Raw genomic sequence first — 26542 nt, 5'->3', positions numbered from 1 at the left:
CCTTCAGGGAACGAGGGTTACATACGTAACCGAGACGATCTCAGGAAACCCTGTCGTATGTGTGTCTCCAAGTCTTACTAGTGGTGATACTAGATTTACAGTAACTTCATTGAAGGCAAAATAACTTTTAAAACATTAATTTCATTCATGTTTATAAATGTCAACATTATATTTGAATGGGTTGTTTGAAACTATTTCACCTTTTCAAATTTTGTTTTGTTCTGTTTTGTTTTTTACATTCAATGAGAAAATGCAAGATTTGTGTTTGTCCTGTAGTTTCTTGTTAAGTTGTTAAGCGGTGACATTTCTCTTTAAAAATTGTGTTGTGATCCTTGTAAATCATACTTGAGGAAGTCACATCACAAAAGTCTTTCTGACCACACAGTCCAAATAGTTAACTTACTTTTAATCTGTCTGTGTTTCATTATGTTTACGATGAATATTTTAACACTATTATGGAGGGGAAAACAGTCATCAATTTTTTTTATAATAATGACTGTGAATAATTTCTTTCAACGTCATAAGACTTTGAGAAATGTCATGTGATAAAACAGTTTTGGAAGAGAATATTAATATTGTCAGTTATTAGAAGGCACATTGACTGTTGAGAGAATATACTCATTCTCACTATAATGTCCTTTGTGCAAAAAATACATTTTATCATAGAGTACTTATTTCAGAAATAATATGCTTTGAAAGAATATACTTTAGTGTGAACTAAATGTAATGTTTTGGACACTTAATTACATATTAATTGTAAATAAATTAAAATTAATTGTAGTTTAAATTTATGTTAAATGCAATTAGCTGGCCCACGTCTGTAAGAGTCATGAAATTTAGAATAACACACTACAGTTAAAATGATTTTATTTAGTATGTTAGTCAACACATTAAAATAAGTGTACTTCTTTAAAGCATGACAAAAGATTATTAAAACATGAAATGTACTTGAAAGTAAAACGTCTCAGGTTACACATGTAACCATGGTTCCCTGAGAAGGGAACGAGACACTGCTTCCTCTAGTAGTTACTTTGGGGAACGGAATACCCACGCTGCCATGCTGAGGGGAGTGCATACCAAGCACCAAGTGTCAGGCACACAACATGGACACAGATGCAGGCTTCAGCAGGAAAACAGATTATTTTTTATAAGTTCAAACAAAAAGGGAAATTCCTCAAAAGAACAAAAATCCAGCCGGAGTATTAGGAAAAATAGTCCAACAGAAACAATGAGCAATCAAAGAACGTCCTTGCAAAAAACACCCGGCAGCTCCATGGCGCGGCAGCATGGGGAATTATAGAGCGGAGAGGGAAGGAAGAAGCGAGGGAGCTGGCATCTGAGCGGAGCAAGAAAATTTCTGCGGGGATGCAGATGCCCGGCCTAGGAAACGAGGAAGGAGAAATGGAAAAACAAAACAACTTTAAGAAGCAACAATATACTTGACAGGGAGCTGATAATGGCACGACTAAACAGGACCAGAAGGAGTGGCTGAGCGTTGGTGAACAACGATCTGGCACCAGACGACACACAAGAGGGGAATAAATAGAGCGAAAAATGAAAAAAACATTGAATTCAGGTGAGCAAAACAATTATGAGCAGTAAGGGTGGTAACGAGAGGAAGGGAGCGAAGGCACAGAGGAGTACATGGTGAATGATCAAAACAAAACACCATGTGCTCACAACATGCAGACAGATACAAAACACGACAACCAAAGGACAGGGTGATCAAACCGAGGACATGACACCAAGGCCAGCACTAAGTACCAACTCTACCGAGCCATGGGATTTGCCCCTTTGGACGCATCGCAGCTGTTAGTGACGATATCCCTTTCGGCCAAAGGCCTGAGCTGCGTGCCCAAAATAACTAGCCTGTTACGGGCTAGGCAAACAAAGCCTGGTTCCAGGGCAGAGCTCAAAGGCTAAGAATCAGACAACAATGTGATTATTTTAAGGGGATATGGCTGGGCGTCTAGGCTCACAATATTACCAGACCCTGGTCTGTCACTTAAGGGGACTTCATACATGAACCCCTCATTCTCCCAGTGAGGCTACAAAGATCTACCTGTTTGCACTGATGCGTGCAAGGGACCGGCACTACACACCTCCACTGTACCCGAGACAGAGACTTCCCAAAAGATGGCAACCATTTGTTATGGTATCACTAAGGAAACATATCTAGAGAGGGGCCCAAGGTGAAAACCGGGGTTTGACCAACTTGGAGAAAGGGTACAAAGCTGGCTGCGTATGACCTTTAACAAAATGTTTTTAGAAAGTGCACAGGATGATCAATGTGCGAACTTAGCCTAAACATGGACTTTAGAAAGCATTTAGTGCTATTATAGAGTCCATGAAGAGGCCTAGAGACCTGGTATGTATGCATCATGGAGCTCTAGGGAGCTAAGTGCTGGACTCTTTGAGCTCCTGGGAGTGGAGGACTTGACTCTCAGAAAGGAGAGGGGAATTCAGACTATCACCTTGGGAGTGGCATGCTCATAGGTGACCCTCTAGAGTGAGGGGAGCACTGCTAAACTCAAACATAAAAGCAGTCTAACAGAGAGGCAAAAGCTGGCCTAACAACCTGGTATGGCTGCCTCACAGAGCTCCAGGGAGTGGATGACTCAACTCTCAGAAATTTTCTGAGAAATTTTCAGAAATATCCTGGAAGGGGCATGCTCATAGGTGACCCTCTAGAGTGAGGGGAGAACTGCCAAGCCTGATTACAGGAGCAGCCGAACAGAGAGGCAAAAAGATGGCCTAACAACCTGGTATGACTGTGCACAGAGTTCCGGGAGCAGAGTCCTTGGTTCTCGGATTGAGAGGATCGAGAGGAGAACTTACATGCTCCGTCCACAGTGAGGAGACAGCCCTTCTCGTTCATCCCGATATCAGCCAGGTTCACCCCGAGTTGCCGCTCTGTTACCACCATGGACCTGCCAATGGCAGTAGCGGTCTGTTTCGTAGCGCGGAGTGCGAGATCTTTGGTGTGACTCAGTTCTGCTACCTCATCAGGGTAAAGACCCTGACCCTTATCCAGGTCTTTCAGCAGATCAGCCTGATAAGTTTGGAGGATCACCATGGTATTCAATGCTGCTGCGTAAGCTCTGCCATTCAAACAAGATGTATCTTGAAGGAGTTTGGATGGCAAAGAGGGAGCCTTAAGAGAAGATGTTTTTCCCAGATAGCAAGCTAACGTCTCTTCAACCTGAGGCATAATCTCATATCTGTACTCACGCATCCCTTCAATATTATCATAACTACTATGCTGGAATCTATGGATGCACAAGGAAAACAGATTTTTCCAAACCTTCTCAATCTCCACATGGAGATCGGAAGGAATTGAAGGCTCACTTGAGCTGGAGGGCTATGGCCAGAGAGGTAACGCATGTCCAGACAGCCCCAAGCAGTTTCCTTCCTGACCCACTTCCACGGCAAGTCAAGCCTCGCCGTGGCATGTTCCATAACCTCCAGCAGCTCAGCGTACACAGGGCAGGAGGACTGATTTCAGTTTCAATTTCGTCCACATCAGTCATTCTCCTGCTCTTCCGACATTGGCTGTTGCCGGCCAATGTTATTGTCGTGTTTAGACATTTGCTTCAGACACCGGTCATACTGAAGGCGTTCCCCATAGCAACCGCTTAATTTGACATTATTACAAAGTGTGCTTTTTAAAAGTGTACTTACAGTAAGTGTGTTTAGAAACAGTCATTAAAGTGTCTCTCTTTAAATCACTTAAGTGGCCTTTTATTTTATTAATATTATATTATCTGCATGTACTGTTTTACTACAAATACAAACAAAATACCATGGTTACAATAGTTAAACCATGGTAACTACAAATTAACCATGGTTCACCAACAATGTCAGCAATTTCAAGTTTCAGGCTCTTAGTTCGCTTCACAACACGTAGAAGAACCTACGTGAGTGCAGGCACACTTACACTAAATAGGCCTGAAATATCAATACAGGAACCTGAAGTGTTGGCACCCCTTGTGAAAAGGAATTGCACCTAATTGTTTTGAATGCACACTTGTAGTCTACTTCAGAACTTACAAATGTATTTAAAAAAAAACATGGTTAATTTTCATAAGGGGTGTATGTCCTGGAGTTTCTGTTCATCCCTCTTAAGCTGTGAAATTCTCCTTTAATAAGCGTCTTGTGATCTTTGTTAAATCATACCTGAGGAAGTGACGTCACAAAAGTCTTTGTCACCAAATAGCACCATTTTCTGAGAATGACCCAAGTAAACAGTGGACAGTAGATATAATTTATGATGTAAAAACACATCATGCATTTATTCTGCTGCTGAGTTGTTTAACTTATAGGCTGATGTGAGGAGCTGCTAATCTATGAAAAATCACAATTATTTAAGTGTTTGTGTGGGGTGTGAACGTTGGACAGCAGGTAATATGACAATTCCCACAAAGGTTTCCTCAAAATGGCGACGGCGGTTTATCGTGGTTCATATCGAGAAGCTCTTTAATCGTGCGAGAGAACAGGTGTTTGCTTCCACATGGATCAGTGTCATCAGGAGATTAGACGTGTCTGAGGAACAGCAAACAGACTCTGGCTGCCTGTGAGGATTAAAATAAGGAATTATTCACAATATCCCTCTTTGCTGGGTGTTCTTAATCTCAAGGGCCTCCTGAGATATTATCAGCGTAGTGGGAGCGGGAACTGCTCATCATGGCTCGATCGAATGAAAACCCAATCATACAGCATATGGCCCCAGATCTCTCAGACGTCAGACACAAGCGTTTCTCAGGCCACTGGAGCTGCGGTTCGTGCACGCGTTTGACTAACAAGATTAGTCCCGGATGCAGCAGCTGAGCAGCCCAGACCAGGCCCGCAGAGGTGAACGGTTTGGGGAGAATTCATTAGCGTGCAGACAGGTGGCTAGTGTTACCACACGGCCGTGTCCGGGACCCTACGCTGTAAGCAATACTGCGGGATGACATTTCCTCCAGGCCAACAGGGAACTGATTAGAAAATGGTCTGTGATGAAACAACAAGGCTGCGATCTTTATCGAGGTTGAACATCCTCTCTCTCTCTCTCTGGCTCAGATGGCGTCTCTCGTGGGAGTTGCCTATAAGTACTCCATCAAGCCAACTGCATTAGTGTAATTTCGTCCCAGGAAATTAGCAGAGCCAAGCGGCGCCAATTAGAAGTCAATAGCTGGCTTTATTAATCGAGCTAGCCATCGCACTTGATTAGATTAAGCAGAGGAGCTGCATGCATGTGTGTGTGTATACTTGCTGATCGTGTCTCATTGCTTCTTTCTGCAGGTCAGTTAAAGTCTGACAGTGAAAGGAGGTGCAGGAAAGAAAAATGAAAACTGCCATACAGGTGAAAACCATCATGCAGTCTGTTGAAAAATGCTAATCAAACACAAGTCTTACTTCAGTATGTTTGACTGCAGTCTACTCTCTGCATACACTATAAAAAAAAAATTGAAGTTGTAAATAAAAATTATTGGAGTATCTTTTACAAGAAAATACTATTTCATTCTTTCTAATTCAACATTTTATGGTTAAATGAATTCGTTACATTTTGTTACATTTAATAGCACTTTATGAGAGAAAATAATTTCAAAGTAAATCAAATCCTACACACTTTGCACAGTGTACTTTTAAAATCCAGTTGTTTACCTAGGTAACAAATTTAGGTTATAAATACATTGTGGGAACAATGTTTTGAAATGATTTAAAGTACTGAAATGTCCAACATTCTACTAACTTTATTTATTTATTTGGGAGAATGTTCCCTGGCTGTACACTACAGCTGTAGTGTACTTTTAACACTGTACTTTTTTATGGATCTGTTTTTCTGTTGATGCAGCAAGTCAATGTTTGTTTGAGTGTATCTGTCTCTCTGGAGCCCATTTCAAAAAGGAGGTTCAACCAACTCTGAGTTAAAACTTGAACTCTGAGTTGACTTACCCTGAGATGGGAAATTAGTTTTCAGTTTCAGAACAGCTGAATTGAGTTAGTTCATTCAACTCTGAGTAGGTTGACTCTGAGTTAAGCGCATACACCACAACTATAAAAATCCATGATCAATGGAGTTCCGATTCACCATGGCAATGGCACCCGACAAACAGACGTCCGCATACTTCAGAGTCAATACATCACTTTAATTCTTAATTACTTTTATAATATCAGAGGTGAAAACTGGCAGAACGGTAAGTTATTGAACTAATATTAATTTTCATGGTATCCCACAGGCAAAAAAAAGTGTAAAAACATAATTCAATAAGGTCGAGCTTTAGGCATAAAAGGTTCATGGGTGTAGGCTACATGACTTTACAAACATTTTACATATTAAATAAATATCATTGAGTATCTGTTTCAATGAGCAGCAGCTTTTTCCACATAGTCTAATGCTCTTTTCACATAATTAAACATTCTCTAAACCAAACTGTTACATTTCTAAATTAGAGTAATGAAATTAACATTTGACTTCTACTCAGCCAACAGCACGAAGGCAGAAGCTCGCGAAATAATGAACTGATGAAGAGGAAATGGCCACATTACCAAGTATTGGAAGAATATTAAAATCCAACAAGAAAAAGAACAACTGTTGCTTTTGTATTTGTAACAAATAAATATGACCAAATAAATTGTCAATAAGTTGTTTATTAAAGAAAGAGTGTTAGTTCCTTCCCGCTCTGCACTCCGCTTGGACTAATTTAAGTGTATTTTATTTATTATACAAATTATCTGCCAATGGGGTAAGAAAAATAATATTGTTTCCATTTGCATTAAGATTATTTTTCTTACCACACTGGCAGATCATTTTACTTGTTTTAAGTAAAATGCACTTAATTTAGATTCCAAAATACTAGGTAAGAAAAGCTTTTTTGCAGTGTGAATGAATGAATGAATGAATGAAGTATTTAAACATAATTTACACTTTAAAAAGGGGGATAAGACTGAAAGAAACTCTGGGTTTACCTGAAGAAAACTTGTTCCTGACCAGGGGTGCATTTTCCAAAAGCAAATATGGTCGCAAGTTCCATCGTTACCAATAGAGTTCAATGAACCATAGTAACGACCATAGCTACCTAGCAATGCTTTTCAGAAACGTACCCCAGTATAGGTTCACAGAATAAGTTACCTCTTTTTTAGAAACGGGCATGACTTACCCTGCTTTCTTGGGTTTCATATACCTCCCCTTCTGAAACGGAAAACCCAGAGTTTTCCTCATTTCAGGGTTAACATACTCAGAGTTTTCACTTAACCTCCTTTCTGAAACGGGCTTCTGGTCAGTGATGTTTTGCGTGTCTTTCTTCCAATGTTTGTGGGTTGTTTTGGCCTCTGCCAAATTACCTGCTCATATAGGCTATGTGGGATTACAATACGCACAATGGATTTGAGTGTAATCTTACAACGTTGTTACAATCCTCTAAATTGCATTTTTAATCTGCCTCTGGCATGCTCTGAGATTCGTGGGGGCTGGTGACCAGTGGAAACATTCATCAATCTGATTATTTTGTTCACTGTGCAATACAATCTTGTTGAGGTCTTTTCCCCAGAGTGCCAAAATAAAACTTTTTTCTAATCTGCTAATGACGATTGAATTGGGAGAAATGTATCTGACATAAATATTTCCTATTGGCTGTGAAACTGTATTTTGCAGTATTTTATGTTCCCCTGAAGAAGGATTTTTTTTTTTTTTTGCTAGTTCGCCTTGAATCCTGTAAACAGTGTAGCTCATTGTTTCCATGGAGAAATGTAAAGCAAGTCCCTTCATTTCCTCAAATTTTTGTTTAGGTAAAAATATACCCTGCATGAAGTTCTGGACTTTTGACAGCTAAATGTCTGATGATGAATTTCAAGTTAAGACACACTGATGTTTTTGGTACCCACTGGTATGGATTGACTCGTGTTGTTTACCTCAGATAAAAACACTTGCTGGTCTGACGTTCAATTTAATGTTTGTTTTCTCACTTAATTGAAACCATGCGATACTAACCAACTTCACAGCAGATAAAAACATGTTCCAAGAATGTTTTGATAATGTTCACATTAAGTAATTAATATGTTATTTCTAAATGTTCTCTGAATGTTTTAAAGACATTTTTCAAGGATTAATGGATCATGACATTTTATTAAACATTATGGGAATGCTACTTTTGAATGTTCTTTGAAAATTCTGAAACATTTAGTAACATTTAAAAAAAAAAAACATTGGATGAAAGTCCAACTAAAACATTTCAGAAAAAAGGTCCATGAACAATGTATACATTTTAAATAAATGTTTTTGTGTTAACGTTTTAAGAATAATATTAAAGACCAGATAACTTTTGGGGAAATGTTCTATTAATGTTCCTGGAAGAACATGTGTTCATAACTTTACCTTTTTTGCAGCCTTGCCAGAAACGTTTAAAAAAAGTTCTCTGTTTGCTTAGTTTCTGGATCCCGTACCACAGCGTCATTATTCAGATTGTCAGGCTAGCAATGCAAAGCCTTGTTATTTATATTTTGGACGTTTCAAACCATTTCCAAATATTCACCAAACCCAAATAATGTATTTCACGTCAGTGAAATGATTTCAATTGTGTTTTGAAAAACGTTCTGATTCACTTTAAATTTCTGAGAAACTGAACTCCTAATTGTTTCAAAACTTGAAGAAAGTGATGCATAAATGCAAGCCACTGAAGCTCAATAAAACCCTGTGTCCTCACGTTTCAAAGTGCTATGAGAATTAAATCGCAGATTGTGGTGGAGTGAAACACCTGTTCAGAGGCGGACAGTAACTAAGTACATTTACTTGAGTATTGTACTTAAGTACACTTTTTGAGTATCTGTACTTTACTTGAGTATTATTTTTTCTGGGAACTTATGACTTTAACTTCACTACATTTGAAAGACAAATATTGTACTTTTCACTCCACTACATTTCTATCAAGGTCCTCGAAGTAGAAAGTCGTTACTATGTGGCAGCTTTGAAAGTCAGTGGGTGATTTTTTTCTTCTCTTAAACGTGACTTTCTTTTTTTCAGAGAGCTTATCAGTAATCACTCTTGTAGGACTACATGAAGTGATTTCCCAGCATTTTTTGAACACTGACCAGTTGCAAATGCAACAATTCAATAATAAGAAGTTAATATTGTGGTATATATTACACACAATATTGTCTGATTTTGCTAAATTGTGTACATGAAAATATTACCTATAAAGCCACAGAAGAACTGTTGTGCATCTCCTAATAAAACACAATAGGTGTTGGACTTGAAGCAGAACTGCACAGACCGTTCTGTGTGTAACATCAAAATACAGCGAGAGCGATTAGACAGCATTTTTAAAATGTTTGGTTTGATGTCAAATAAGTCTGTTTTGCTTTTTTGTTAAAGCAGTGTTGCTGTTGTAAAGTTATGCAGCTACAGTTGTGTTGCTGGGTTTTAAAGCAGTTTTGATTTTTTTATCTTTCTTATCATTCTGTATTTACAGGATTTCACTGTACTGTATTCAGTAGGTGTAATGTATTCTAAGTTGCTCCAGAAGTATTGCAAGTACTACGTACAACAATAAAATAGTGCATTGACATAAGAAAGGACATTTACTTTTGGTACTTAAGTACTTTTAAAAGCAAGTACTTCTATACTTTTACTTGAGTAAAAATCTGTCTTTAAAACTTTTACTTGTAATGGAGTAATATTTGACCAGCAGTATCTGTACTTTCACTCAAGTAATGGAGTTGAGTACTTTGTCCGCCTCTGCACCTGTTACAGAACTCTGTGATCAAGACCTGGAGGCTTTTGGCTCCAGACAGCACCAGCAGCTTTTATTTGGATCTATTGGTCCAGAAAGTACACCTCCCTATGGGCCCCATCTGCTGCCTGCCGGCTAAAGCACTGCGACAGAGACACGGTTAACAGTTGCATGGCTCGTCTCTGGCGCCTGCTGATTGAGAGTGATTGGAGAAGGACGACAGTTCAGAGTCAACCCTGAGAAGGCATACGACAGTGGCCGGTGACAAATACACTGCTTATGATGCTTTCAGAACATAGTCTGTGATGCTTACGCGGCAGAGACAAAAATACAAATAAATACAGACAAAGTGAAACTGCTCAGACTGGCAGTGTGCTCAATAAAGGCTTGATTTATTTCAGTAACTGCAGCATAACAGTCTTTCAGCTAAAACTTTGCTTTCCCAGCTCTCAGAGTGTTATACTCCAGGATGATGGAGAATCTCCACACACTAACGTCTGACAGATTCTGCATGTGACTCACCATCTTCACCTGTTCTCTGAAGAAAATGTGCAGAACTCACCTGTCTCTAGGTGATTCTCAGTGATCTTCTGGTCTGTAGATTATGGAGCATCTGATCACTTAGTAAAGGAAACAGCCCGTTTCCACCACAGAATAAAAAAAATATTAAATTTAAAAAGGCAATTCCAACTTTTCATCTTACAATTCTGACTTTATCAATTCTGTCTTTATATCTCACAATTCTGACTTTTTTTCTAGTAATTCTGAGAAAAAAGTCAAAATTGCAAGATGTAAAGACAGAATTGTAATATATAATCATGCAATTTTGAGAAGTAAGAATTGCGGGATAAAAAGTTGCAATTATATTTTAATTTTATTCCATTATGTAAATTCAGAATTCAGAGAAAAAAAGTCAGAATTCTGAGTTTATATCTCACAATTCAGACTTATTTCTTAATTGTGAGAAAGAAAGTCATAATTTTTAGATAAAAATTCACAATTTCCCTTTTACTCCGGGATGGAAATTTACTTCGATAAAAGCCACACCTCCCCTCAAGAACACACAATGTGAGGAATCATTCATATCTGACAAACAATGCTCAACTTAGGCCTCAGCTCTATTAGCATTGCTCTTTCAATGCATAATTCAGAGAAATGTTCCAAGAAGAAGATCCCAAACAAAACTCTTGTGTCCAGTTCACACACAGCTTTATATTTAGAAACCCAGCACTCAGTATTCACTTGACTGATAAATTAAGCTTTGAAACTAAAATAGGGGGTTAACTGGTTCAAGAGTTCCATGCATACATTCTAAGAAAAGTCAGTAAAATTAGTGCCAGATGTACTGCGTTAATATGATGGAATGATTTTTCACATGTGTTCATGTATTTCGCGTGTGTTTATGTAAAATTTAAACTTCAAATTTTTAGAAATTCAGTTGACCATAACATTGCAACTACATGTCAAATAATGCTTATTAGTATACTGTCAGGTTAGAGTTTGTAGCATAAGTTAAAGGCAGAGTAAGTGATTTCTGGTAGCCAATGTTGATATTTGAAATCACCAAAACAAACACGCCCCTACCCCAAAAGAGTCTTGCCCCTATTTTGATAGCTCCGCCCCACATATACGTACGCAACCCAGGCAACGATTAATTCTGTGAAACAAAGCAAAACCAATATTACACCGTATCTACGAACGTAAGCGGCGCGGCGCAACAAATCCCCGACAGAAAACTGCTGCCGGGTTCTATTTATGACGTGCTGACACACATTTCAAATGGTTTTCACCGGTGGTTTGATCGCGTCCAGTGTAGGCAGACTTTAGCTGTTGTGGACACGGTGTTACTCACCTATTGAGAAGAAACAAAGCAACCCTGGCGTCCGATCGCTGGCCTCCGCTCCTTGAGTTCTCTCCAGCGCTGGAAAGCTGATCCGATATTTACACGGGTCCTACTTCTTGCCTTATCGTTCCGCAAATGTTTTCCTCTTTTGTTATTTATCCACCATCTCTATCTTTCTGTCGCTCGGCTCAGCTAATGTCCGTCCTGTGCACTGAGCGCTCTCTCCTCCACATCACGAGTAGACACGCCCCTTATTGCTGATTGGCTACGAGTTTGTTTTGCGATTCGGCCCGAATCAGTTTTTTAAAGTGTTTTTGAAAAATCACACACCCTGCCTTTAACATTTAGTTGCAAAGTTACACCCTGTCTACACCGGACACAAGCGGTGCAACGCGACAAAGTATAATATAACCTATTATAATCAGTGATGCTGTTTACACTGGATGTGGCAAGAAACGCAGTGTAATTTCTAGACAACAGAATGTCTGTATCAAAATAAAGTGTTAGCAGATATTAAACAGACAGACTACAAGTACTATATTGAGAGTTAAGCCTCGTACACACCGGGACGTTTATCGCGCGCGCTTATTGCTGACGTTTTTCGACGTGTCTTTTGTGTTCATACCAAGCGGCAACCTCCCGCTCTCTCTCGTGAAGCCAACACGGAAGTGACTTAACTGTAATTCATCGACTGGCCGCTAGAGACTGGCTGCAAAAGGGAGTCAATCCCATAGACTCCCCATGTTAAAATGCCCAACTTTACAGCAGACGAAAAACATGTTTACAGCCTGGTTCAAAAAAAGATTTTGGTCTATATAGCTAATTTTGCCCTTCATGACAACTGTGAGGGGGGTGATTTTTTTTATAACTCCCCTATTTAAATTATATTAAGCCTTAAAGTTCTGCATAATTAAGGGCGTGGCCACTTGAGTGACAGGTGGATTGCCGCCGCTGTCGCCGCCGTTGAGCTAGGTGGGCGTGGCTTCAGTAACCTGCTCCCGCCTCTTTGCCCATTTTCGATTATCCGTGAGTGACGCGATGCCAAGATGGCGACGGCCGCCTCCGCCCAATTTTGAGCTTCAAAAACGCTCTTCGGAAATCTACGGGTGACGTCACGGACACTACGTCCATGTTTTTATACAGTCTATGGTTCATACCCAAGTGATTTTCGCAGGCGATGAGCCAAGTGAACGTGCAAATTCACTCCCTGACATTAGATGGCGCTTAATGAAAAACAGAAATACCCAGGTATACATCGAATCCTATTTGATCTGCAATTCCTCTCCATAACAACTCCCTCTTATCGAGATTTTTGTAGTCGCTGTCGCGTTTGTCATAAAGCCCTTTGTGCTCAGACACCAATGAGACCAGCAGCTCTACATTCATCTTGCCTCGGTGCATCTTCTTGGTCTAATTACTTCCTCTTTGTCGTTAGGTATCAATGTGAGCTCGGCAATGAAAAAATTGTGCTTGAGCGCCACCAAGTCAGGTTTTACTGTAACTTCAGCAGCTCCAGGCTCGTGAACAAAAGCGCCAATCTCATTGGTCGGCCAGTTTGTAACGCGGCGCGTCAAACCAAAAAAAACGAGCCCGTGGCGTTTTTTAAAAAATGACGCTTTTACGCTCGCGTTTTGCTCGTCGGTGTGCACACTCACATTGGCGCCCTTTGTTTATTCACGAGGCGTTAAACGTCGGCGATAATCGCACGTGTGAACAAGCCTTTAGTTGACATGAAGTTGCGAAGTCACTGATAGTTAGTAGAATGTCTTAAGTGGACTATCAAAATAAAGTATTACCTGAGTTTATGCATTTGGTGTATTAACAGTATTTCAGTTAATGAAATCAACTTTATTGTAAAAAATTTTCTGTAAATTTGTTTACAATCTCAGTCTGTAAAATAAAAAAATTTGCCACTGTTTATTTATTTTTGTTTTTTTACTGTAATTTTTTTAAAGGTAGCATAGCATTCTATTTCATCTTTGCAACACGTCCGTTAAAGGGTTAGTTCACCCCAAAATGAAATTTGTCATAAATCCTGTCATTCTGTCATTAATTACTCACCCTCATGTCATTCCAAACCCGTAAGACCTTCGTTCATCTTCGGAACACAAATTAAGATATTTTTGATGAAATGTGAGAGCTCTCAAACCCTGCTTAGACAGCAAAGCAACTGTAATGTTCCCATCATCCAGAAACGTAGTAACGACATCGGTAAAACAGTCCATGTGACATCAGTGGCTCAACTTCAGTTTTGCGAAACTACGAGAATACTTTTTGTGCGCAAAGAAAACAAAAATAGCATAATTTATTTAACAATTATTCTCCCCCGAGTTACGTCTTCTGCCATTTTGGAGAGTACCCCAGAGCATAATCGATGTAATCAGCATTGATTACGTTCGGGGGAGAAAGTGCGCACAAGAACGTAATCTGCGTAATCAGCATTGTTTACGCTTAGGGGAAAGCGTGCATATGCATTGTGATGCTCTCTAAAATGGCGGAAGACGTAACTCAGGGGAGAATAATTTTTGAATGTAAAGAATGTTTTTTTTGTTTTCTTTGCGCACAAAAAACATTCTCATAGCTTTGCAGAACTGAAGTTGCACCACTGATCTCACATGGACTCCTTACTATGTTTCTGGACCTGGGAACATCACAGTTGCGTTGCTGTCTATGCAGGGTTTGAGACATTTCATCAAACATATCTTAATTTGTGTTCCGAAAATGAACAAAGGATTCTCATTTTGGGGTCAACTATCCCTTTAATGTGTTTTAATGTTTCAATTCCTCTCCATAACAACTCCCTCTTATCGAGATTTTTGTAGTCGCTGTCGCGTTTGTCATAAAGCCCTTTGTGCTCAGACACCAATGAGACCAGCAGCTCTACATTCATCTTGCCTCGGTGCATCTTCTTGGTCTAATTACTTCCTCTTTGTCGTTAGGTATCAATGTGAGCTCGGCAATGAAAAAATTGTGCTTGAGCGCCACCAAGTCAGGTTTTACTGTAACTTCAGCAGCTCCAGGCTCGTGAACAAAAGCGCCAATCTCATTGGTCGGCCAGTTTGTAACGCGGCGCGTCAAACCAAAAAAAACGAGCCCGTGGCGTTTTTTAAAAAATGACGCTTTTACGCTCGCGTTTTGCTCGTCGGTGTGCACACTCACATTGGCGCCCTTTGTTTATTCACGAGGCGTTAAACGTCGGCGATAATCGCACGTGTGAACAAGCCTTTAGTTGACATGAAGTTGCGAAGTCACTGATAGTTAGTAGAATGTCTTAAGTGGACTATCAAAATAAAGTATTACCTGAGTTTATGCATTTGGTGTATTAACAGTATTTCAGTTAATGAAATCAACTTTATTGTAAAAAATTTTCTGTAAATTTGTTTACAATCTCAGTCTGTAAAATAAAAAAATTTGCCACTGTTTATTTATTTTTGTTTTTTTACTGTAATTTTTTTAAAGGTAGCATAGCATTCTATTTCATCTTTGCAACACGTCCGTTAAAGGGTTAGTTCACCCCAAAATGAAATTTGTCATAAATCCTGTCATTCTGTCATTAATTACTCACCCTCATGTCATTCCAAACCCGTAAGACCTTCGTTCATCTTCGGAACACAAATTAAGATATTTTTGATGAAATGTGAGAGCTCTCAAACCCTGCTTAGACAGCAAAGCAACTGTAATGTTCCCATCATCCAGAAACGTAGTAACGACATCGGTAAAACAGTCCATGTGACATCAGTGGCTCAACTTCAGTTTTGCGAAACTACGAGAATACTTTTTGTGCGCAAAGAAAACAAAAATAGCATAATTTATTTAACAATTATTCTCCCCCGAGTTACGTCTTCTGCCATTTTGGAGAGTACCCCAGAGCATAATCGATGTAATCAGCATTGATTACGTTCGGGGGAGAAAGTGCGCACAAGAACGTAATCTGCGTAATCAGCATTGTTTACGCTTAGGGGAAAGCGTGCATATGCATTGTGATGCTCTCTAAAATGGCGGAAGACGTAACTCAGGGGAGAATAATTTTTGAATGTAAAGAATGTTTTTTTTGTTTTCTTTGCGCACAAAAAACATTCTCATAGCTTTGCAGAACTGAAGTTGCACCACTGATCTCACATGGACTCCTTACTATGTTTCTGGACCTGGGAACATCACAGTTGCGTTGCTGTCTATGCAGGGTTTGAGACATTTCATCAAACATATCTTAATTTGTGTTCCGAAAATGAACAAAGGATTCTCATTTTGGGGTCAACTATCCCTTTAATGTGTTTTAATGTTTCATGCGTCTAAGCATAAGAGCAGTGTTTGTACACTGGATGCTCAAAGTCCCAATCTATGCGCTCACCTCTTATGAATTTATAAAGTTAGCTCAACAATCTTCAGCTAGTCTGTCATCACAAAGATCACCATTAAAGTCAGGAAATCATGTGAGAGCAAAACCGAGGGCATGACCACAAATGAAGTGCAGTGAACTCTAAATGTGCCTGAGGATGAGCATTACAGTGTGTAAACCATCAGATTCTCAGTCCTGATATCTCTACTCATGATAGCATTCACACAGACTGATATGAAGCATTCACCCTTCAATGACTTATAAAAGTCAGTTCCTGATTGAATTAGAGCAGGGGTGCCCAAACTTGGTCCTGGAGGGCCGGTGTCCTGAAGAGTTTAGCTCCAACCCCAATTAAACACACCTAATCCAGCTAATCAAGCTCTTACTAGGCATGCTAGAAACTTGAAGGCAGGTGTGTTGAGGCAAGTTGGAGCTAAACTCTGCAGGACACCGGCCCTCCAGGACCGAGTTTGGGCAGCCCTGTATTAGAGGATTCGATCTAAGATGAAACTCTTTGTGCTTTCCACACACTGCTTACTGTACACAAATGTTTTGGCTGAAAGAAAAGGTCAGTTACAAACTTACAAAGCATATATTTTCTGGTGTAATAGGCTCAGTGTTTTAAGCACTGTTAAACAACACACAACCAGGCAATAATTTTACTTTATACTGTATATAATTTTAGTTTTCATGATCCGCAATTTGTGGATCATGAAAACTAAAAGGTGGACAGAAACAAGGTAACACTTTGTTTTGATAGTCCACTTTGGACATTTTACTGACTATAAGTCACTTTGCAAGTACATTTCAAATTATTCTACTAACCCTATAACTTAAAAGTGTCATTGATGCCTTGCATCCAATCAAACTCTACAGTACTTTGATGGCAATGATATACAGATGTTAACATGATGAACAGGTTGTGTGATGCTCTCATTCTCATTCTCAAAAACCATGAGCAAACCCACACAACATAAAGAAAACACAACCCAGATGACATTAGCTGTGGGTTTGCTGTTCTGTTGGGTCTCCAATGAGAAGCAGTGCTGATCAGTCTTTCTTCAGAACTCTTTCTTCTGTCTGAAGTTTCTCTAAACACACATATTTGTTATTTAAGCAGCTGTCAAGTGATCGGATGACCTCTGCTCTGTCTTTTACTGTAGCCTTGAGCTCACGTATCCCAGCAGCCATACAACAAAGACAAGCACTTTCCCATCTTACCATTTTCAGTATGACTTCTCACATGCAGAGGGAATCCTCGCTAAGTAACGTGGTTAGCACACACTGGAATGTGTCACATGACATTGGTGGAATGAAGCTGTTGACACACGTAACGACTAGTGAAGCGCAGTGTGCTGAGAATGAGAATGACCAAGAGCACAAGATCAGAGTCAAACCTGTTAGCAAGATCTCAGATAAGATAAGACTATTTACACACACAAACAAACATCTTAAAGTCTTTAAAAAAAAACAATAAGACAACAAGCACAAGCCTTTATATGCAAGACTGAGCTCACTTCACACTCCTGCTGTGTTGCTCTTTGAGTAAATTGTTCTTGTTTTAAGTTTCAAGTTTTTTCCTATAAAACAAGTTGAAACAAATTAATTAAAAACTCACTAAAAAGTATGTTTTTTTAGTGTCATGTGTTCAAAAAACTGCAATAATACTACCCTGCACATACTGCTGTCTACATACTTTTATTTAGCAGAATGTCTAAAAGGGAACTATCAAAATAAATTGTCCCCACAGCTTCTAATGCACCTGTGTTGTTCTGTTAGACTGAACTGCAGTTGTATTGCTGCAAGTTTAACTTGTATTGCACTGAACTTTAGTTGTGATCCCCTAAATTGCAAGTGTACAGCAATGAACTGCAGTTATACTACAGCAGATTACTGCATACTACACTTAAACATAGTTACACTGCAGTGTACAAACTACTTGATAAACTACTCAAGTAAACAGTTAAAAGCATTTTATCTGCCGTTTTTCTTTGTGCAGTACAGCATCATAATGCAGCTCCTTTATGAAAGGGTCGCAGTAATTAACAGGCCTTGTGTGCACAAGGTTGCGAATGTGTTTTTGTTGCAGTATGTTTTGTTTGTGCTATGAAACAGGTTTCTTATAAGACGTTCTCATGAGAGTGAGTCATTCCTAAAGCTCCCTTTTTATATATTTTCTGCTTTCAAAGAGAGCATTGAAATCCTGCTGTTTAGAAACCCAGGGGGCTTTGGCTTACTTAAACTCTATCATGGTTCAAATCACTTTTTGTCTTTCATTGGACATGGCAGGACAACAAATTACTGTTACTCTATTCTACTCTGACATTATTTCACATTTATAATGTGCGGGGCATTTGGAGTGCAGTGCTGGAAACTCTCACAGACTGACGTGTCTAAACAACTGCTGAATTGCTAGCAGTCAAGAGACATGAATTATTCACCGAAATGAAACCTATCATGGCTCCTGATTAACAAATGTAGCTGTTGTAATGTTAACTGTGATACAGGTTGAGCTAGAGTAAACATTAGGGCGATTGGAACAGATGAGATGAATGCTCAGAATCCTGAAGAAAATTCAAATTCCCCTCAAGTAATTCCTACACGATTATTGTTTGAAAAATCATTGAAAAACAATAGCCCAGGTATCTTTGCTCTGAATAAACCTGATTGCCCATGATGGGAAATGTAGGTGATGGTGGGTGATGTGCAACAGTGTGTAGTGCGAGAGTCAATGAATTGGAAAGTTCATGAACCGGATTCGTGACAGCCTAGATAAATTGATTGTTAGTAACTGAAAATTTGCTGAGCAAGAAATCTGTATTTGCCTTAATCATTTATTGTCTGAATGAGGCATTTATTGAACAAATTCAACACTGGCAAAACAAAGTAGAACCTGAAAATTTGAAGTTGCATTGATTTTTTTTTGTTTCTCAAAATGTCCTGTTTTTACAGCATATGGCCTTAAGACCTGCATGTATTACAATTTTTCTGAAACATAGAATAGCTTTGTGCAAGCATCAGATATTTATATTATATTTAATCATTTCACAAGCACTTTCATTCGAAGAGATGTGAAGATGAGGAAAGACAATTAATTTAACACACAGAAGCGCACGTTTTAGACATATCTGAAGTGTCTGGGATCGTTGTTAGGCCCCCAAATACTCTGGATGGGGCTGAATTTAAAGTAAGACAATTAAACTCTCACAGATGTGTGGAGAGTGAGGAACATATGATTGTCTGCAGTGAAATAGTTTTTCAGTGGTGATCATGTCCCTGCACAACTCTGCTTTCCCACACAGTCCATTTCAAATGAGCTTTAATTGCTGTGTGTTTTTGCTGAATGAAAAGTTTAATGGTAGCCATGGGGCTGATGCATTCACATCTGTCACATGGAGACATTATAGACATTCCTCTCCAAACACAAAGTCCCAACACAAAGTAGGGTTGAAGATGCTGTCAATGCCCTCCACTCGTTCTCAAATACCGCTCCGCCCGCCCTGAAAACATCCTATTCCCAAATATCCTGCCTCCTTCAACTTATAGCTCCGCCCCTCCTCAATATTTATTCAGATCCTCCCTACCTTGATATCGCTTCACCTCTCACTACATCTGGCTGTTAAAATGTCAGAACGTCAAAGTTACAGATGCCCCACCAATAAACTCCTTCATGTGCAAGAAGAACTGCAATGGAGAACTGATTGTAAAAAAAAAATTATAATGCACACATGACTCATTAATGTTTTTAAAAAGAATGGCTGTCCCATGACTCTCAATGAAATCTGCTGACAAGCTTTAGCCTGCCATCTCTTCAGGATACATTTGAAATATTGATGAAAAATATTATTGCACTTCATACTTTCATTCACCCACTTGGAATATTCCAGCATTTGCCCTCAGGACGATCCGTCACTGCTTCTGTTCTGTTATACGCAACCACAGAAGACGATTAATGTGTGCTATATCAGCCCTGAGCAGCAACATAAATATTGACACACTACCTTGTTAGAGGAAAGTTTTCCCATAAGGAAATGCACCTCACAAACAGAGTTTCCCATACACACACACTTATGGTGAAACTTGACAAAGGTATCTAGACGAGGGGACCACTGACTTCACTCACACTGCAATTATATCTTTATAGATCTAACCTCTAAAGGTAAGTGCCCTGCTAAAAGCATATGTACATAAACATCTGACTGGGAGACATTTATCTGATATTGAGTCATGGGTTTGACAGGCAGCGCAGACGCTCCTATAAAGACACTCCTGTGATGACAGAAAATGAAGAAAACCCATCTCGTTCTTTGTAACCACTTCATTGTTTTTCTTGCTCATGTGAAAGCAGGAATTGCCTTCAAAGCACAGCACCCAATATGTTTTATAAATTGAACAGGATAACAGTAGATTACAAATATCAGCTAAGAAAGATCAGGAGTGGTAATGTTTCCTCACATTCGCCATTAAGCCACGTCAGTCCTAATTGGACATCAGGGAGTGAGGGAATAGTTGTCGTTTTCCAATTCTCAAATTTTGGTTTCATCTTCTCAAGACAATTAAAAATGTGTCTAGCAGTAGATATACATTTCACACAGCTGGACCTAGGATCCTCTTAATGGTGATAACCCAGTGGAAGAGAGGAGGTAACTCGATCCAGTGTGAATGGAGTCATTGTTTGGTTGGTCATAATTAGGCATGACAGTTGAGGCGTGAACAGATTACCATCATTACAGCCCTAAAAAGCCCATTAGAATTGATGCCACGCTCCGGTCAGACTCACTGTCTGCTACATTCAGGCAGAGCGGGAGACCAGTGGATTGCATTACATTAACGCTGCCACTAACAACAAGGCAACCTTATAGCCACTAACACCACTGTAATGGACTGAGAGGTCATTCTGCTCACATGCAGGGATTACCAGAGCTTTGCAGCCTTTCACGAAGAGAGCGAGAATTCACCTGCCTGAAGTGTGCATACTGTAACATTCGCTGTTTGTTCATACATTAACATAGAGATTGAAGTTGTTGACTTTGGATGGGAAAGATCAATGAAGATAGACAGTTCTACAGGTGTACTGTCTCTTTTCTCTAGTTCCTGATCACATCTTATTGCAGGGTTTCATGGAGGCATCCCTGATCAGAGTGCTGGCACCAGGTGGATCTGATCATCATCATCATCATCATCACTCAAACAGGTACACACTCTTCACACATACTTGGCTCTTGGAGGCAGAGTCAACCAACTAAAAACTCAGCAAGACAAACCAAAGGTTCTCAACCACATCCCTGGAGCCCAAGCATTGCACATTTTGCATGTTTCCATAATCGAACGCACCTGATTCAACTCATCAGCTCATTATTAGAGACTCCAAGAAATGAAAGTAGACATGCAAAATGTGATGTGTTGGGGCTCCAGGAACATAGTTGGGAACCATTAGTCCCGTTTCTACTGCAGGAACTTTACCCAGGAACTAGGGACTTTGGGCCGGTACTCGGTGTGTTTCCACCGCAGGAACCAGGATCTAAATAAAGTTCCGGGTAAAAAATTGCCCCTCAGAAAGTCCCTGCTCGCGAGGTAGTACTTTTTCAACGGTCCGGAACTTTCGGGGGCAGGACTTGGGTGCTGAGCACGCTGATTGGTTGAGTTCACGCAGCATTGTATTTCAACCATCATTTATTCGGATACATTTTCAAAATATTACTGTTATTGTGTCATGAAATGTAGTTTTAAAAGTATTTCAGGCGAGAATGTAGTTGTTTAAAACACACATCTGTGGTTTATTTATAAAGACCGCGCCTATTTAAAAATGTGCACCGCTGATTTCGGAGACGTGAGCTCCACGCAATCAGTGGGCGCTCAGTGCTCATGTTTCCGACGAGAGCAGCCTCAACTCGACTAGTCCTTCTGACATTTGCCGCTGGCTCTGATGTCTCTGTAGTGGTTAAACATAATATATCATTTGTTTTGGGTAAATCTAGCAGGTAATCTTTGATCTTTATTCTATTAATCTATGAATCTATTAATATGTTAAAATGAAAATAAAAAGAGGCAATACTGTTTGATATAATATTTCGTTTCATTGTAATGTAGGCTATATACACATTTCCTGAACTACATTTCTGCGGCTATTAATATGTTTAAATTAAAACGAAAAGAGGCAGTGTTGTTTGATATCATATTTCGTCTTATTGTAAATACAGTGAGGAAAATTGCAGTTGCCAAGTCGAGCTGACTGACGTTATCAAGTACGCTGCTGTTTGCAGAATTACCGGACTTGCGTCGTCCCATCCGCAGTCGAACTCGCAAAGTCCAAACTACTGAGGATGCAAGTCCGAAATTTGCTTACTTGGTATTGAGAAACACGCGCAGACCTACGTCACCAGACTATTTGCCTGTTCTTCATGGTACTTTAGACCGCAATGGAAACGCAGACAGCAACAGGTCTGGAGGAAAAAAGTTCCTGGGACAAATTGTTCCAGGTAATTTCGGTGGAAAAGTGGCTATTGACATAAACGGCCTGATTTTGGCAAGGCCCCAGGCGGTGATGGGAGGCCAACAGATCTGATCAAGCATTAAATATTGAAAATGGATCAGTTGTTCCTATCATCTGTATTTGGAAGGGCAAACACTGCTTTTGAATTGCCATTGAGCTAATGCTTCATCATACAGCTTGCCTTCCATACAGATGGTAAATAGTCACTACCGAAATGATAACACCAGTACAGTAACTTTATTTGTTTCAGTAGTGACCATTTCACTGGTTGTCCTATTTAGCTCATTTTGATCAGAACTGAAAAATGCTAGTAAGCACATGTCTGGCAAACAACTGCACATTAATAAAATATAACATTTTAGATTAAAACCCAGAAGTGTTTGTTTAATTGCAGAAAATGTATGTTTGTAGTGACAGTTCTTGTGTGACAGACTTTGGAGCACATTTACTTCAAAATGATGGGATCTTACTACTCATCATACAGCCATGATGGACATGGATGCAGTCTCATGTACTGGTCAAAAATTCAGGAGCATGGCTAAAATTAATCAGGTTCAGCCAAGTGTGGCACAGCATTTTTAATGTATGTACCTTCCTTTGATATTTTAAAAACAACCCCGCAGCAGAATCACTCCTCTCTTCCATGAACACTTAACTGCATTTTGCTGACTTTAAAAACCTCTTCTATGCTTTTACTCTTCCTATATTCATCCTTCTTCCAGTTTAAACTATCCTGTAACAATATTTGAAACTTTGTGGTAGCGCTTCACAAGTTATTGCCTCCTGAAGATAAAACTGCTTGTATTCTTCATTTTTAAGTCACTTGCATAGCCACATAATAAGCCATAGCCCTAGACAGAGCTAGATCACCAGCACATCATCTGATCAGCTGCAACCAAATGAGGAGATCTTATAACCCCTACATGTAAGTGCTTGGTTGCCACTCCACCTAAATCCTGGAGTCCCTGTAAGGGTTCAGTCCAGTTTACTGTCACACGGTGATAAGTATCAGAGCCAGCAGCACACAGTTAGGCAGCCACGGGGCACAGTGCAGTGCTTTCTCATGATCTTTACACCCTGGGGTTGCTTCTTTCTGTTTGTGTTGACAGCTGTGTCTGGTAGGCAGGCTTCAGTCCCTGCAGTGGTGACAGGATGAACAGAAAATTGTTGCAAAGCTGAGGAAATGTGAAGATAAGAGAAGAAGGGGAGGTGAAAGCTATTATAAATGAGCGAGAGACACAGAAAGGCTTGTTTGGCACCATCACTCTGGATCGCACCACTGGTGGGGAAGATCAAGGCTCTCTGAATGATTCATGCCTTTGATTGACAGCTCCTTAGGGTCCAGAGCTGTGGCGCCCACTTTACAGCCTGTAGGATATCCTTCAGCCACTCACATAGCTCAGACACCACCTCATCACACAGGGATATCCTGCTATGAACACGTACATGCATGTGTATCAAATTATCTCCATCCAGTTTTACTTTCCTCATCTAGAACTTTTGGATATCGATCTTTAAAAGCTCTTCAATGGCTCTCATCGGATGGACAATATTTCATCGATTGATTGTTTTCCAGTGTTCACACACTCACAGCCACTCTTTCAGGTCTGATAAATGCTGAGAAGAGTGGATCCTTTCTTCAGAGCGTGATTGCTGTAATGTAATTTGTATTCTGCATTAATACAGAAGTTCTCAGGTTCTGACAACGCTGTCTTTCCTTACAATTATAAGTGAGCTCCCAGTCCTTCTCCTTGCGGTGCTCCGAACAGTGTTGTCTTTACATTCTTCATCAGCAAATTTAAAAAGTGATGATTAGCGTGGAGCCATTCCAGAATATCCCTACAAAAAAGGGATTTTTTTCAACAGAGCGCCTGTTGTTCCAGGCCAAAAGAAGACACTTGCTTAAATCTTTCTTCAGCAGCATTAGAATTCAGGAAGAGCTTTCGTCAAGATTAAGGAAACCCCTGATAATTGTCATGTCACCGGCGAGCACTCAGGCTGCTTGATGAGCTCACACTCGGTACAGATTGCTTTCCCAAGAGGCTCCTGGCACAAGCACTGCTGAGGGACGGAGACTCCCAGTGGCGGCTCGTTTAATCAGGTCTGACACGAAGGCCGTGCTCCCGTCAGAGAGAACAGTCCTCTCCAGAGCGGCTAGTATCCCAATCATCAGGTACAGGGAGAAAATGGCTTCCAGAGCCGTGACAGAGGAATCCGTCACATCTTGAGCACATTCAAGGGGTCAGGTGAAATTGGAAAGAGCGGGCTTCAGCAGAGATGATGAGGGGTTGAAGGTCTGGCCTAAACAAACACAGGCGCCTGGACACGTGTGGCAACTGAGATGTGTTTAGACTTGCAATCGGATAACTCGTGGCTATGTTCTGAACCATGATGGAGCCCGGCATTAGGATCAAGGGAGACTAAACAAAATGCGCTATTAGAGAGGAAGGCAGCAGTTTGAGGGGTCAAGTAAATAGTTTTCTTTTTTTGACAGTTGCTAATTGTTTCTTCAGTTGAACAAAAATATCTCAAAACCCTGCCATATGTTTTTCCAATAATTTTCTCTAATACTCTTTTTATGTTAGGTTGGGAAGAAATGGCTCAGTGTCTTGTTAATTGCAGTAAAAACAAAGAGCTTAAGAAGATCAATATAAATGTGAAATGTCAGGCTGACTTCACTCCCAAACATAACATCTGTGAAGAAGCCCTGAGTGTTTCAGTGAGTGAAAAGTCCACTGAACTTGTTTTTTTTTAGGTGTAAATCAGCTTCTAATTGAATGTCAAAAACCTGAAGGTGGTCAAAGCAGGGGCATTGCCGAGAACCAATCAGAGCCCTTTAAACGCAGCCCTTCTTCTGGAAGTCGAGTAGATGGAGATGGATGTGTTGTTTGTTTTAGTTTGGGGCAAGAACATATTTTACACCGACGAGGTGACAGGGCCATGTGAGTTATGTCTTATGAGGAGACCTAAAGCGAGAGCGTTTGAAGTGATCCCCTCACTGTCTTACTCTCAGCAGGACTGGGCTTGCTGCAACATACACACAAGGCCTACACTGTCCCAGGGCAAGTTCCAATCAGATCGCAGTGTGCTTTCTGTAAAGTGCTCTTCAGATATTCTCCACCTTTGAACACGACCTAAGAAAAGCCTGAGATATGAAACTAGCACAGATATGCAAGAGACCACTTGCCTAACTCAATAGTTGTAGAATTTAGTGACAATATACATGAACATCAAACACAGAAAGAAGCAATAGACCCATCTCAATTGGGTTCCACTTCATTTTGATGACCCCTTTATAAATTCTGTTGACTATAAGTAACTCTGCAACTACATGTCAACTAAACTTTCATTAGTAGACTGTTAGGTTAAGGTTAGTAGAATAAGTTAACATGTACTTGCAAAGTGACTTGTAGTCAATAGAATGTCCATACAAATATAGTGTTAACAGATATCAAGCAGACAGTCTACTTAATACTCTAATGGCTGCTAGTTGACATGGGGTTGCAAAGTTACTTTTAGTCAAGAAGACCAGCAAAGTAAAGTGTTACCCACAATTATACCAGAGAGCTGTGTATTACCAGAAGACATTATGGCTTTGTTGTAACTGGTATAGATCACGATATAGATATGAATCAGTGGTTACATGCAAAGCCTGTGGGACTTTTGGGACCTGATCTCTATATTGCATGTTTCCCTTGCTCTAATGAACAGAGCAGATCAGGTGTCCTTCCTGTGAAGGAAGTGTTTATCTGTGGATTTGGAACACTGTGCTCTAGGACAACATCAGCCCATTATTGTCAAACTACTCAAGAGAGAAAAACAATTAGTTCAGTCGTCAGTCTCATGGGACCAGCTTGAGGATCTTATGGAGAGTGGTACAGTAAGTGACTTTGCGTGCCCTCCCTGTGATCTGTGATACACAGCCAAGAACTATATTGCAACACACTTCTCGCATTCCAAAACGTGCATCTCATGAAACCTGTCAAGAACATGTCTGGGTCATGTGATACCCAAAATCAAAACGGAGAAGAAAAATATATTTAGCATGAAGACAATGCAGGCTGTTGTTGGAATGTTAAGACTGTTTGCATTCAAACTGTTTTTTGTGGCAAATATAAACACATACATATATATACACACACACATATATATATATATAT

Source organism: Sinocyclocheilus grahami, unplaced genomic scaffold, assembly GCF_001515645.1.
Source record: "Sinocyclocheilus grahami isolate Dianchi unplaced genomic scaffold, SAMN03320097.WGS_v1.1 scaffold241.1, whole genome shotgun sequence".
Taxonomy (NCBI): Eukaryota; Metazoa; Chordata; class Actinopteri; order Cypriniformes; family Cyprinidae; genus Sinocyclocheilus; species Sinocyclocheilus grahami.
This window is presented reverse-complemented; position numbering follows the sequence as displayed.